Genomic DNA, 13,409 nt, shown 5'->3' on the forward strand with positions numbered 1-13,409 from the left:
CACGATATATGCATGCTGAGTTTTTAGACTCACTATACTTCATTGTTGTAGGTACTGATGAGGTCGGGACCGAGGGCGGGGACCAGTGAGCCATCTTGGGTCGACAGTAGTAGGAACCCGAGGACCTCATTTATCAATTTACTTATCATTTTTATGCAAACTCAGTTTTTACTTTAACGAATTATTTTAAGTTGTTGTTTGAAACATATATTTACTTCCGCTGCTACTTTAACATTTAAACTTTTTATCAGTTATTTTTATGAATGAGGCAAGTTATTTACTTTTTTAAAAAAATTAAATTATTCCGCAAATTTACAAATACGAAATACAGGCCTCTACAGTATTACTCGTTATTCTCAGTTTATACATGTTGAGTCTTTAGACTCACTAGATTTGGTTGATGCAGGTGAGGACGAGTTTGAGGAGACAAGCGGGCGGAGACCAGTGAGATCGCTCGAACTACGCTGAGGACTAACCCGAGGACCGCTTAAGTTTTCAAGAAGTTTTATGCATGTTGAACACATTTACTCTGATTTTAATGAAACCACTTTCTGTTGTTGTTTAAACAAGTAATGTTGCTAGTTAGTGGTGAATTGATGACACGAAAATAGTTTGAACTCTTTTATGTTCAAATATTTAGACAAGTTTTTTATTGTATTTCATTTTTGAGAGTTTATTTCTTATTTAAGAAAAATTTTAATTTTATCGCAAATTTTAAGCATTTTAAAGTACGGTACGTTACATATAATCTTTCATTTTTTGCATCGATCATGTCATAGTAAATATTTTGATGCATATTGTGTGTAAAAATCCGTATATGTTATGCAAAGTTTGAGCGATAATGATTGAAACGACTTTGGAACAGTTTTTAGATCTCAAAAATCGAACATGCTGTCATTTCAAATCCTGCGCGTTTTATATCGGTCTTCTGGAAAAACTTTCAACATATAAAACGTAGTACTTTTTGATATCTTTGATTTGACAATAAATTCGTAATTTTTAGACAAGCGACAAGTGAGTTATGATCATTCTCGTGTGACTGCTCAAATTGTGATGCTATCAAAATGTGTAGGGAAGAGAATTGGTAGAAAAAGACTTCTTTGGGTTTGAGTCGCGCGGGGTTAGCGCCGCAGCACTGTATCTGGAGCGCTGCAACACTTGAGCTTGGTGCCTACTAGCGCATAGGCGCTTAACCAGCGTTATACTACAGGCGCCTAGGCGCTGGTTCGAGGTTTGAGGAGCTTTAGGTTTAAGTGTTATTGCCTCGTTTGAGTATTAATACGTCGTAATGGCCAAGATTGGTGAATGTTAGATTAGCTAATACGAAGCTTGAATAGGAATCTTTTAATTATGGTTTAAGTGGAGTCTGTGTCTTCCAATGCTTGGAAAATGTTCATACTCCATATCAGGATTGTTTCGGGGTTCGATGTCATAGTTTAGTATGATGATTAAGCATGGTCAAGTCCCGAGTGATCTAGAAAGTCATAAGTTATTTAATTACTTCGGTAGTGAGTTCGATTGGTACGGTAAAGTTATGGAATTTAAGTTGCATGAATAATGTGTTAGTATGTGCAGCAGTAGCCCAAGCGATATCCAATGAAGCCCTCAACGCTATGTAAGTATATTCGACGTGCAAAAAGAAAATGTTTTATATTTCTGAGGTATGCGAATTGTCTCGTGACCAATTATGTTACGGATTTGGAATCCGGAGAATGTGTCCGGGGACCTTTCCACCCCGATAAAGCATGATCGGGTTTTGATCAGGATTGGGAAGCTGTAAAGCATGACCAAGGACCAATCCATCCGGTAAAGCATGACCGGGGATCTTATGTATATGTAAGTGGACATTCGATCGAAAGGCTGCGATGATCCCTGCCAGCCCAGTACTGTGGTTTAGTCTGATCAGCGCATTATGTTATGAGTCTCTTGCTTTGAAATATATCTCTACCTAAAACGATGATGATTATGCATGTTTAAGTATGTATGATGCAGCACGTTTATTAAAAAGTTTATGAAATGATGGCACATCTATGTTTATGTAAGTATGTTTATAGTTTAAGTATGTATGTGCTACTTTAAAATGCATGTGGTTTTATTATGTATTACTTGTTATTATCAGTTTATACATGTTGAGTCTTTAGACTCACTAGACTTGATCGATGCAGGTGAGGACAAGTACGAGGAGGCGAGAGGTGGGGACTAGGGGTGGGTACGGTATGGAATTTTTCCATACCGATACCGATACCGAAAATTCGGTATACCGCACATTCGGTATACCGAATTTTCGGTATGAAAAAAGTTCATACCGGTACCGTATCGACACTGAAAATTTTGTCGGTATACCCAAAAAATATCGGTATACCGATATTTAAATTTTAAAAAAATAATGATAAAAAATTATTTTCGGTATTTCGGTATATACCGAAATACCGAAAAAAAATATATTTCATACCGATACCGATACCGATACCGAAAAATACCGTACCGAAAATTTCGGTATACCGATTTTTTCGGTAAGTTCGGTATTTTTTTCGGTACGGTTTTTCGGTATTTCGGTATTTCGGTATTTTTTCCCACCCCTATTGGGGACCAGTGAGTTGGCTCGGATTATGCGAAGGCCTAACTCGAGGACCGCTCAAGTTTTCAAGAATTTTATGGATGTTAAATTCATTTACTCTGATTTTAATGAAATTACTTCATGTTGTTTAAACAATTACTTTTTGCAAACTCGTTTTGATTTTGACATTGATGACATGGAAATAGTTTTTACTCGCTTATATTTCAAATATTTAGTCAAACATTTTATTTATATTGCATTTTGAGATATTATTACTTATTTTAGGAAAAAATTTTATTTTCCGCAAATTTTAAGTAGTTTTAAAGTACGGTATGTTACACTAACAAAACAACTTGTGGTTTGAGATAGTAAGTGTACCGTATATTCTAAACTGATTCTTAGTCGAATTTGCTGCCTAAATTAATGATAAATGTCGTTTGCGCTTGAGACTATCATATGTTATGTAAACGTCATATTTCATTGATAAGGGCATAAAGATATCCATTCATACAGATGGATGATCATTTGATGATGCACTGAACAACTTTTCCTCAAACTTTCCAATTGGTTATCATTTATCGGGTGGAATAGTCCACGGTTATGGTTATATGTCATTATTCCTTTGACTTGGAACAACGTAAATGCTCTACATACTAGCATGTGCTTTGATCCGTTTACTGATTCTATTAGGGTCATCAGGTGACGAGGTTGGGTGTAGTTTGGAAACATGTAAAAACAAATGCATTGTACTCAGGAATTCATCGTTTGCCTACAGATGAAGATATCCTATGTAAACTGATAAGTCAATGGTGAGAGGAATCTCTTGCCAGAATAAGACATGTGCATTTTGAAAAGATGTTTCTTTGGTTGCACATGTCATGTCACTATTATTACTCAAAGATACATCACATAGTCATCGAATTTATATGCAACTCTCGATATACTAATGGTTGCAGATTCGTTCGGGATATATGAGTTGAAGAGATCGTATTGTATGCTAACCATAATTTAAGGTTCTTGCAGGAACCATCAATGTTACGTAGGAGATCATGGAATGATGCTACTAGACGCTCTTACCATGATCCGATGGGTTCAATCAGAAATATGTTCTGACATTCTTGTTCAAGGTGTTGATTGAATGAGGCTAATTAGAGTAAGCTCAAATGAGAATGTTATGTTGAATCACATGAAATTGTGAACTCACGACTAGCTATATCCCTAAATCATTTAGGGTCATACAAGTATCGGATTCTGTGTTCTGGTTGATATAGACAAGTTCAATTAGTTGAATTTAGCGCTTGTAGTTTGATGGAGATAAAACATATTACTTATAAAAGAGTTTATGAGTGGATTCCATGTATTGGAAGTTGTGAAAGTTAGCTTACTTGCGGATTAAGTGAGGAAAGTAGAACTTTCTATTTTGGTGAAAGAGTTCGCAAAACAGGCAGCTGCAAAAAATGGATCAATGGAAATTTTGATTTTCGAAATTTTCAATTTTCTTTATATGAACAAGATTTGTATCATCAGTACATCGGCGCTATCTGATCATCGATGAGGGTTATAATGAATTCAAAATTATTGATTTAGTAAATTTAGAATCTACTAATTAAATAATAATATTAATAGTAGTGACTATAATATGCATATGATTCTCATGAGTTAACTTTGCATTATATATATAACATGAGAATTTTAATCAATTAGTGAAAACAAGAATCTTAATGGGATTAGGATTATGAATTCTAATATGAGTCAGATTCCTGATGTGATCAGGAATCAGAATTTATAAATATTTTATTGAATGTCATATGAAATAACAAAAGTTTTATACACAAATTTTGGCAGCCAAAATTTTTCAACCAAAATTTTTCTCCCTCGTCACACAAAGAATTTCGGCCACCATAGTTTTTCACATGAAAAATTCACGGCCACATCATCGAAGGATCTCTGAAATTGCGGTAATCCATTCTCGATGCAAAATTTTTTAAGATCTCTAGTGCGATCTAAACAAAAAATCCAGTCTTCGATCGTGGACTTAATTAGGCGATCAAATGAGGAAGATCTGTTCGTAGGGATTTACTAGAAGGACCAACTCCGCTAATCCCAGACTAGTTGGTGTCCAGCATTAAATATACAAAGGTAAGCATATCTAGATATCCTGTGAATGTTTTAAATTGTACGACGCCTAAAGAACGTTTTTAATGTCAAAACTAAATTTTTAAACTTTCGTTGTGTCTTGAGTGCGAAAAACGGTACTGCAATAATGGCATTAGAGCAAGTTTTTCTTTATCAAGTGATTTTATGTTTAAATCAAGTTCAGTTAAATTTTTCTAACCATATAAATATTTTTCCAGAAAACTGCATCCCATGAAAAACGTTTACAGAAACAAAAAAAATATTTCGCGGTTTCCGAAACTATGAGTGATCATTTGATCATACACTGAAAAACCCTCCATCGAACTATCCAATTGATCATCACTTATCGAGTAGAATTGTCTGCAATTATGGTTGTACACCATTAGTCCTTTGATCCAGGATAACGTAGAGACTTCACGTACTAGCATGCAATTTGATCCGTTTACCGACTCTATTGAGAGTCATCAAATGACGAAGTTAGGTGTAGTTTCAAAACACGTAGGAGCCAATACATTTTAGTCGGGATTCACCATTTGCCTACGGGTGAAGATATTCTATGTGATTTGATGAGTTAATAGTGCAAGGAATATTTCGTCAGAGTAAGATATGTGTATTTTGGAAAGGTGTTTCCTTAGTTCCATATATCATGTCACTATTATTACTCAAAGATATATCACATCGTTATCAAATTAATTTGAAACTCTCGATGTACCAGTAGTTGCAGATTCGATCGTAATATATGAGTTGAAAGGACTGTATTGTATGCTAATCATAACTTAAGGTTCTTGCAAGCACTATTAGTGATACCTATGGGATCATGAGGCGATCCTATTAGACGCGTTTACCATGATCCGATGGGTGCAATCAGACATGAGTTTTGACATTCTTGATCAAGGTGTTGATTAAAAGAATTAGGCTAATTAGGGTAAGTCCGTATAAGAATAAATCTTATGCTGAATAACATGAAATTGTGAACTCACGACTAGCTGTATCTCTGAATCATTGAAGATCACACAAGTATTAGATTCTGTATTTTTGTTGAGATAATCAAGTTCAATGAGTTGAATTTGACGTTGTAGTTTGATGGAGATCAAGTATATTGCTTATAAAAGAGTTTATAAGTGGATTCCATGCATTTAAGTTGTGGAAGTTAAGCTTAATTGTTGATTAAGCGAGGAGAATGGAACTGCCGGTTTTGGTGAAAGATTTCACAAAAATAGCAGCTGTCGAAAATGGATCGGTGACAATTTTGATTTTCGAAATTTTCAATTTTCATTATATGAACAAGATTTGTTCCCTCAGTACATCGGCCTTGTTTGATCGTCGATCAGGGTCGTAATGAGCTCACAATTATTTATTTAGTAAATTTAGAATTTACTAATAAATAATGATGTTAATAGTAGTTGCTATTACATGCACATGATTCTCATGGAATATTTTAGAAGGTTATAAAATTGATTATTAATTAAAATATTAAATAATGGTTATTTAACTTTACATATATATATATATATACACACACACATGTACATATGTGCGGTCGCTTCCACGACCTCACCGCCGCAAGATCTCTAAAATTCCGACGATTCATTCTCGACGCAAAATTGTTTAAGATTACTAGTACGCTCTAATAATGAATCAAATATTTGATCGTAGACTTGATTAGGCGATCAAAAGAGATAAATTGTTCGTAAGGATTTACAAGAAAGACTAATTTCGCTTATCTCGGATTGATTTGATGTCCAGTGTTAAATACGCAAAAATAAATAGATCTACACACCTTATGAATGTTTTAAATCTTACGACACCTAATGAACGTTTTGAATGTCAAAACAAAATTTTTTAAACTTTCACTACGTCTTGAGCGTGAGAAAACAATACTCCAACATATCTATCTATGACTAGACCTACATAGAGCCAGCATTGCCTTGTAAAGTGGTTGCAGTTGATTCTAAACCCGGCCACCCCTCATGACACCTTTTTGATCAAACTTTCGAGTCCATGTTTCCAGCACCGGAGGTGTACTAATCAATGAACCCCCGGACGAAGCCGGAATAAGGTTATATACATTCTCAAGGGGTCGTTCGAGCATATCTACCTCTTTGATCAAACTTTTGAGTCCATGTTTCAAGCACAGGAGGTGTACTAATCAATGAACCAGTGTTTTTATAACCGGACCGTTAATCGAATCGGTCAAGCCTTAAAAAATAGTTCAACCGGTTGACAGTCGAACCGGATCAATAAAATTAATATTTTATTTATTTTATATAATAAATAAAATAGTAAAATATTGATTATTTATGTTTTTATAGTTTTTACTTAATTTTTAAGATGAAAATTACAACAAATATCCAAATAAAATCACTTTTCAAATTCAAAAATCCAAATTACACTTAACATGTAACCACATATGCGCGCCATAGACCCGCACATGTGAGCACATGCCCCGACTAACACGGACTATTGTAAAAGCTTCTGTATCTATTTGGGATGTTTTTTTAAAAAATTGTCGCTATTTGCGACGGTTTTTTAAAAACCGTCGCAACTGGCGACGGTTTTTCAAATACCGTCGCTAATCCGGGTTTTTACTTATCTCCGGACCGGCCTGGAGGCCGGTTCGCGGTTGAACCGGTCCGACTGGCCGGTCCGGTCCGGAGAATATGGCAATGAACCCCCGAAACCTCAAGCAATTGTATTTCATTCAAATCAGGATGGTGATTCCCCATTTGCAGTAGTGATCTTAAGGGCAAATTACATCTTGGAAAACATAATGCAAACTCAAATGCCGCCAGGCTTAAATTTGACGGAATTAAAGAAGAAAACCATATAGTTTATTTGGCGCACCAGGCAAGCGACACTTCAATATAAGTTGGTTTATTTCCATCAGGATATTTATTATGATGAACTAAATTAGTTCAAGAAAAGCACAAATTTAAATTACTAGCTAGAACAGGAGCTTTGGTCAACCTGATCAAACTCTGATTGATTAAGGAAACAGATGTTCCAGGTAAGTAAACAAGAGAACACGATTATCACACTGCAAGGAAAAATTCAGACTGCAACAGGTGACGGTGAATGCCAATCCATGAAAAGATACTGAAGCATTATGAAATAGCGGGATCCTCTTTCTTTGAGCTTGAAATAGCTTCATTTAAAGTGCCAGTGTCAACAGCTTCCAACGTCTTATAAAACTCTTCTGGGAGAGGACCGGGTCGATGCAAGGGAATATGCTTCGGCACTGGAGCATCGTTCTCGATAACTTCGCATTCATAGTCATCAGGAATACCCCATGGGTTCCATTCTGCGACCAGCATAAAAAATTCGTGTAATCTAAACTTGAAAAGCAGCGATTCAGTTGGTCCAGTAGAAAATAATATAGAATAAAATACTATAAATTCTTCCATGGATCTTGACATGGGTTACAACATAAAAAACAGTATCGAATACAGCAGAAAGTTTTTAAAATGCCAGATCTCATAAGTTACATTTGGAGAGATGAATTTGAAATTCATAGATTTCGATTACAATTTTAATGTTAATGATGAAACAATAGATCAAATCTTATATTCATATCTTACTTATTTACAAATTAATTACACAAAGTAAAATGAATTTCAAATGACATCATTATTGGATGAATTCGAAATCCATTGTAATTAACATGAAACATTATTTAAGCATGCAAAGGTATATTTGAAATTCATGGTCTTGGTTATCTAAAATAACAAAAATACATTTGAATACATTTAAAATCTATAGATTTGAAATCCATCGATCCAAATACAACCATAGGGCATTTCATCACAAACTACGAGATACAAACTATGAAAAACATGAAATATTATGTTTAAATAAATAATGGTATTAAGTCCAGCCAAATACTTTAAAGAATTATGAACTCCACTAGAAATATAATCATCCATGTTAAAGAAAAGCCCCTCAATGCCAATCCTTAAGCAAATATGTGAGGAAAAACAAAGAAAAACAACAATTTCATTATAAAAGCCGAGAATCAAGCACTAGAGAGTACAGATTAAAAACACAAGTGTCTTTATTCCACTAAGTGGGGTTAGATATATGGATCCTCCTACACCATTGTGATCAATCTCCTATTATATCTTCATCCATCTATATATCATAGTTGTCAAAGGCGAGCGCCTCTCACCTTGAGGCGAGAGCGCCTAGGGAAATCCCAGGCGCAACAATTTACAAAGGCGAGCCAAGGCGCGCGCTCTCGGGCGCGCCTTAGGCACGCTTGAGATTGGTTTTTTTAAAACAAAATTCAGTAACAGAGAAGTTGCATTTTGAAAATGCAACTTCTCTGGTTTTTTTTTAATATTAACTTAAAATGTAAAAAGCTTGACCCAACCTTAAACCCTAACAGCCCAGTTAACAAATTAAATATCAGAAACCGATTTATGGTTTTAGATCTCGTGCTTCATCTTCTTCAAACGAGGTAAGGGCATCTACATCCAAAACAACCAGAAAAAGGCCAATTTCACATCTTTTGGATAAAGAGGAAGAAGAAATTGATGTTGATCAAGAAAGTGGTGAAGATAAAGAAGAATACAAGTCCGAAAGTTCTAGGGACTCTGATGATTCGATGGAAGAAGATGAACTTGATTTGGATGATTGAAGAATTTTAATCGTGTTACTTATTATTATGAACTTATTAATTATTTGTTGTTTTGTGTGACATTGTGACTTAATTATTTCATATTTTAATATATTATTCTAAGATAAACAGATTTTTTAAAAATATAAAAAATGTGCGCCTTGCTTCGGTAAGAAGCGCGCCTCGCTTTGCGCCTTGCGCCTCAGGCTCCAGAGCCCTTGTGCGCCTCGGTGCGCCTTGCGCCCTTGACAACTATGATATAGATAATGCATATCGTGCTTAATTGTTATTATCCAAGTCTTTTACGGTTTCCCTTTTCGTCTATTAATATGGGTACTAGTCATGGTCTTGAATATCCTAACTGGAGTTTCCATCTGTCGTCATTGCACCAGAGATCAACTGGACTAAAAATCATTGCAGGTTTGTTTAGAGAATCAAATCCTTGAGCCTGGTTTGTTTTGGAAATTTGGCCAAAGACTAATATGATTTCCAAATAAACACTTTAGGATCAAGATGTGTTAACTGAATATGAATCACAATACACTAGGAGTTCACAAATTTATAAAGCATATTACCAGAAAACATCAAACTAGAAATGAAAAGAAAACAAAGTTGCAGTGCTGGGATCGAAGCCCAAGATTAAGCACAAAATCATTGTCAAAGCTTGTTCATTTATTCAATGTTTCTCAGATATTGAAAAAATGGTTTCCTAACTGATTTTTTTATAATTTATTCAAAGCTAGTATCAGAAATTTCCCCGGGATTAATTCTAAACTACGCACTAACAGCCGCATACATATTCCATTTACCTAACATTTCACTCGATGGCTTAAAAACAGACAGAAAAAGCGCAAAAAAAATAAAAAAATCAGCCAAATGCTTTAAAATAAAATCAAATTATATAAATACAAAAATAGCACGGACCAATCATGTGACCGGGTCAATAAAAAATATATGACCCATTTTAAATTTAAATAAATAAAAGGGATTTTGACTTTTTTAAATCGGGAGAAGGGAGTGGACTGTGTTAGTTAGGTGAGGTCATTTATTAGTTCATTAATTAGGGGAGTTAGTTAGTTTTTTAAAAAAAATATATTTTTAATTGATATATCAGAAACCTTTCTCTTATTCCTATTCTATTCCTATTCCTTATTGAGGTTTCATTTATTCCCGTTATTTTTGTGTTCTTCACGATAAACTAATCAAAAATCATTTGAAAATTTGAAGATTCCTAGAGAAGTAAATCATTTGAATTTGAAGATTCTCTTAGAAGTAAGCATATACTCGACTGTTGTACTTGTTTGTTCAGTTTAGTTCTGGTTGTATTTTGTTAGAATTTTTGTTAGTGGAGTTCGGATGAGTATTTAGAGGAGTTATATTATGATATGGGATAGTGTCTAAACCACACATATTGATGGATAGAGGTTCACAGTGGAGGTGTATGGGTGGAGGTGTGCACAGATTGGTTGAGGTGCACACACAACCACGGTCGCGGTGGGTCGAGGTGCACCTCAACCCTCGACCACAGTGGGTCGCGGTGGCTTAGGTAACCACGACCCACCTCGACCCACACGACCCAAACGTGTGGACCCACGCGACCCAAACGTGTGGGTCGCGGTGAACACCGCGACCCACGTTTCTCTCCGCGACCCACGTGTGTTTAGTGATGTGTTGGTCAATGTTGTAATTCATTAACATATTTTTTTAAATAAATGATATTGTCTATAATTTAATATTCTTATTTATGTTTTTGTAGGTTATGCCAACAGTTATTCTGTTTGAGTACAACGGAGAATGGGAAGTTAATGAAGATAATATATTTAAATGGCGTTCATGGTCTAGTGGTAAGTGGGCAGCTATTCCTTTGGATTCTGATATTTGTTCAGTGGAATATATAGAAAGTGAGATATACAGAATTATAAATCTAGCTGGTACAGAAAAATTGAAATTAAGTTATCTTCCTGACGTGAAGCATTGCAATATTCGTCCAATTTATATTGAGGATGATAATGATTTGAAAGCATACTTATATTTTGGATGTGCAAAAGAAAGACCAGTACTTCACGTAGAATTTGAACTAAGTGTTGTTTCCCTTGATATTGTTCAAAGGGAAAATATCATGTCACTGGATTTAAATTTTACGCATTTGGATGATGCGTATGTTGATGATGAAACAAATATGTACGATCACTATTTTGATAAAACTTTTGTCTCAAATGACCATGGTACCAATAATGATGTATTAGAAACTGAAAATATACAAGAGAATGATGTGAGGAGTACAGAAAATGATGTGGAGGATATAGATGATATTAATGTCGATGATAACGATGTTAACATCCACCACATTGGTATAGCTCATGATACTGAGACTAATGTTCAAGCTTATACTTATTCATTTACCGATGGTTCAAGCTTATTTATTGGTCAAATATTTTCAAGCAAGACCGAAGTGAAGAAAGTGCTATCTAATATTGCTTTGAACTCGTCTTTTGAGTTTGAAAGTGTCAAATCTTCTAGAAATATCTATTCGGTTCGTTGTGTGAATAAAGGTTGCAGCTGGAGAATTTGGACTTCAAAACACGATAACTCAACAGATTTTGTGATTCGTACATATTGCAACACACACAATTGTGACATGACTGGAATGCGTAAAAAGCATCGACAAGCTAGCTCATCTATCGTTTGTGATATGTTGGTAGAGAACTTTCGAGGACAACAGAAAACACCTCAACCAAAATCTATTATGACAATGATGCGGAATAAGGGGGTTGACATTACCTATTACAAAGCTTTGAAAGGTAAACAACTTGCTCATGATATCTTCACAGGTGATCCTGAAAGAAGTTTTGGTCTTCTGCCTTCGTATTTGAAAATGGTCGAGAAAATGAACCCGGGTAGTATAATAGATTTAGTAGTAGATGAGCATAATAGATTCAAGTATTTGTTTTTAGCATATGGCGCATGTGCAAGAGGATATAGATGCATGAGAAAAGTAGTATCTATTGATGGTACATGGTTGAAAGGAAAGTACGACGGTATTTTACTTGTGGCCTCAGCACAAGATGGAGATTTTCATCAATATCCTTTGGCTTGGGCTGTTGTTGATGTGGAATCAATTGCTTCGTGGAGTTGGTTTTTGACGAAGCTCTTGGAAGTAGTGGTTGATGAGGACGAGTTGGTGATTATCTCAGACAGACATCCGGGCATCATTGCCGCAGTTGCCAACGTTTACAAAAATGCACATCATGGTCATTGTATATGGCACTTGTCACAAAATATGAAAATTCGTTGTAAAAAGAAGGGTTGTACCGAAATGTTTATGCGGTTAGCAAAAATTTACAAGCAAATCGACTTTGACTTGGAGTACGAGAAGTTTAAGAAAATATATCCCGATGCTGCAAAGTTTTTGAGTGAAAGTGATTCATTGGATCGATGGACTCGAGCATATAGCCCAAGATCTCGGTATAATATTATGACAACTAATGGTGTTGAATCAATAAATGCAAGATTGCGTGAAGAAAGACAACTTCCAATCATTGCACTATTAAATTCTTTGCAGACTTTGACTATATCTTGGTTTTCAAGGTATCGAAATGCATCTATAGCATCAACAACAAATTTCACTCCAACTGTTGAGTCAATTCTACGTGAAAGGTTTAATATTGGTCGGGCATATCAAGTTTATGAGCTGGGCCGTCTCGAGTTTGATGTTCGAAGTGCTACGGATAGTGACATTGTGGATTTGGAATCAAAGAGATGTACCTGTAGGGAATTCGATATTGACAAGATTCCATGTTCACATGCCATTGCAGCGAGTTATTTTCGTGATGTTAATTTATATTCCTTATGCTCAGAGTATTATTCTGTTATGATATGGTCTTTAGCGTATTCTGAGCCGATTTATCCTGTTCTGAATCAGAACGAGTGGCCTCTTGATGATATGTTAGTACTGCCACCGGTGATCAAGAGAAGACGTGGAAGGAAAAAACAAAACAGATTTCCATCCGTTGGAGAATTTGGTAGAAGATAGGATTGAATTATTTGTAATTTGTTTGAATTTAAAGACAATCGAATTGATTTTATTAATTTATTGTAATT

The sequence above is a fragment of the Primulina eburnea genome, chromosome 16, assembly GCF_022965805.1.
Source record: "Primulina eburnea isolate SZY01 chromosome 16, ASM2296580v1, whole genome shotgun sequence".
In the NCBI taxonomy this organism is placed as follows: domain Eukaryota; kingdom Viridiplantae; phylum Streptophyta; class Magnoliopsida; order Lamiales; family Gesneriaceae; genus Primulina; species Primulina eburnea.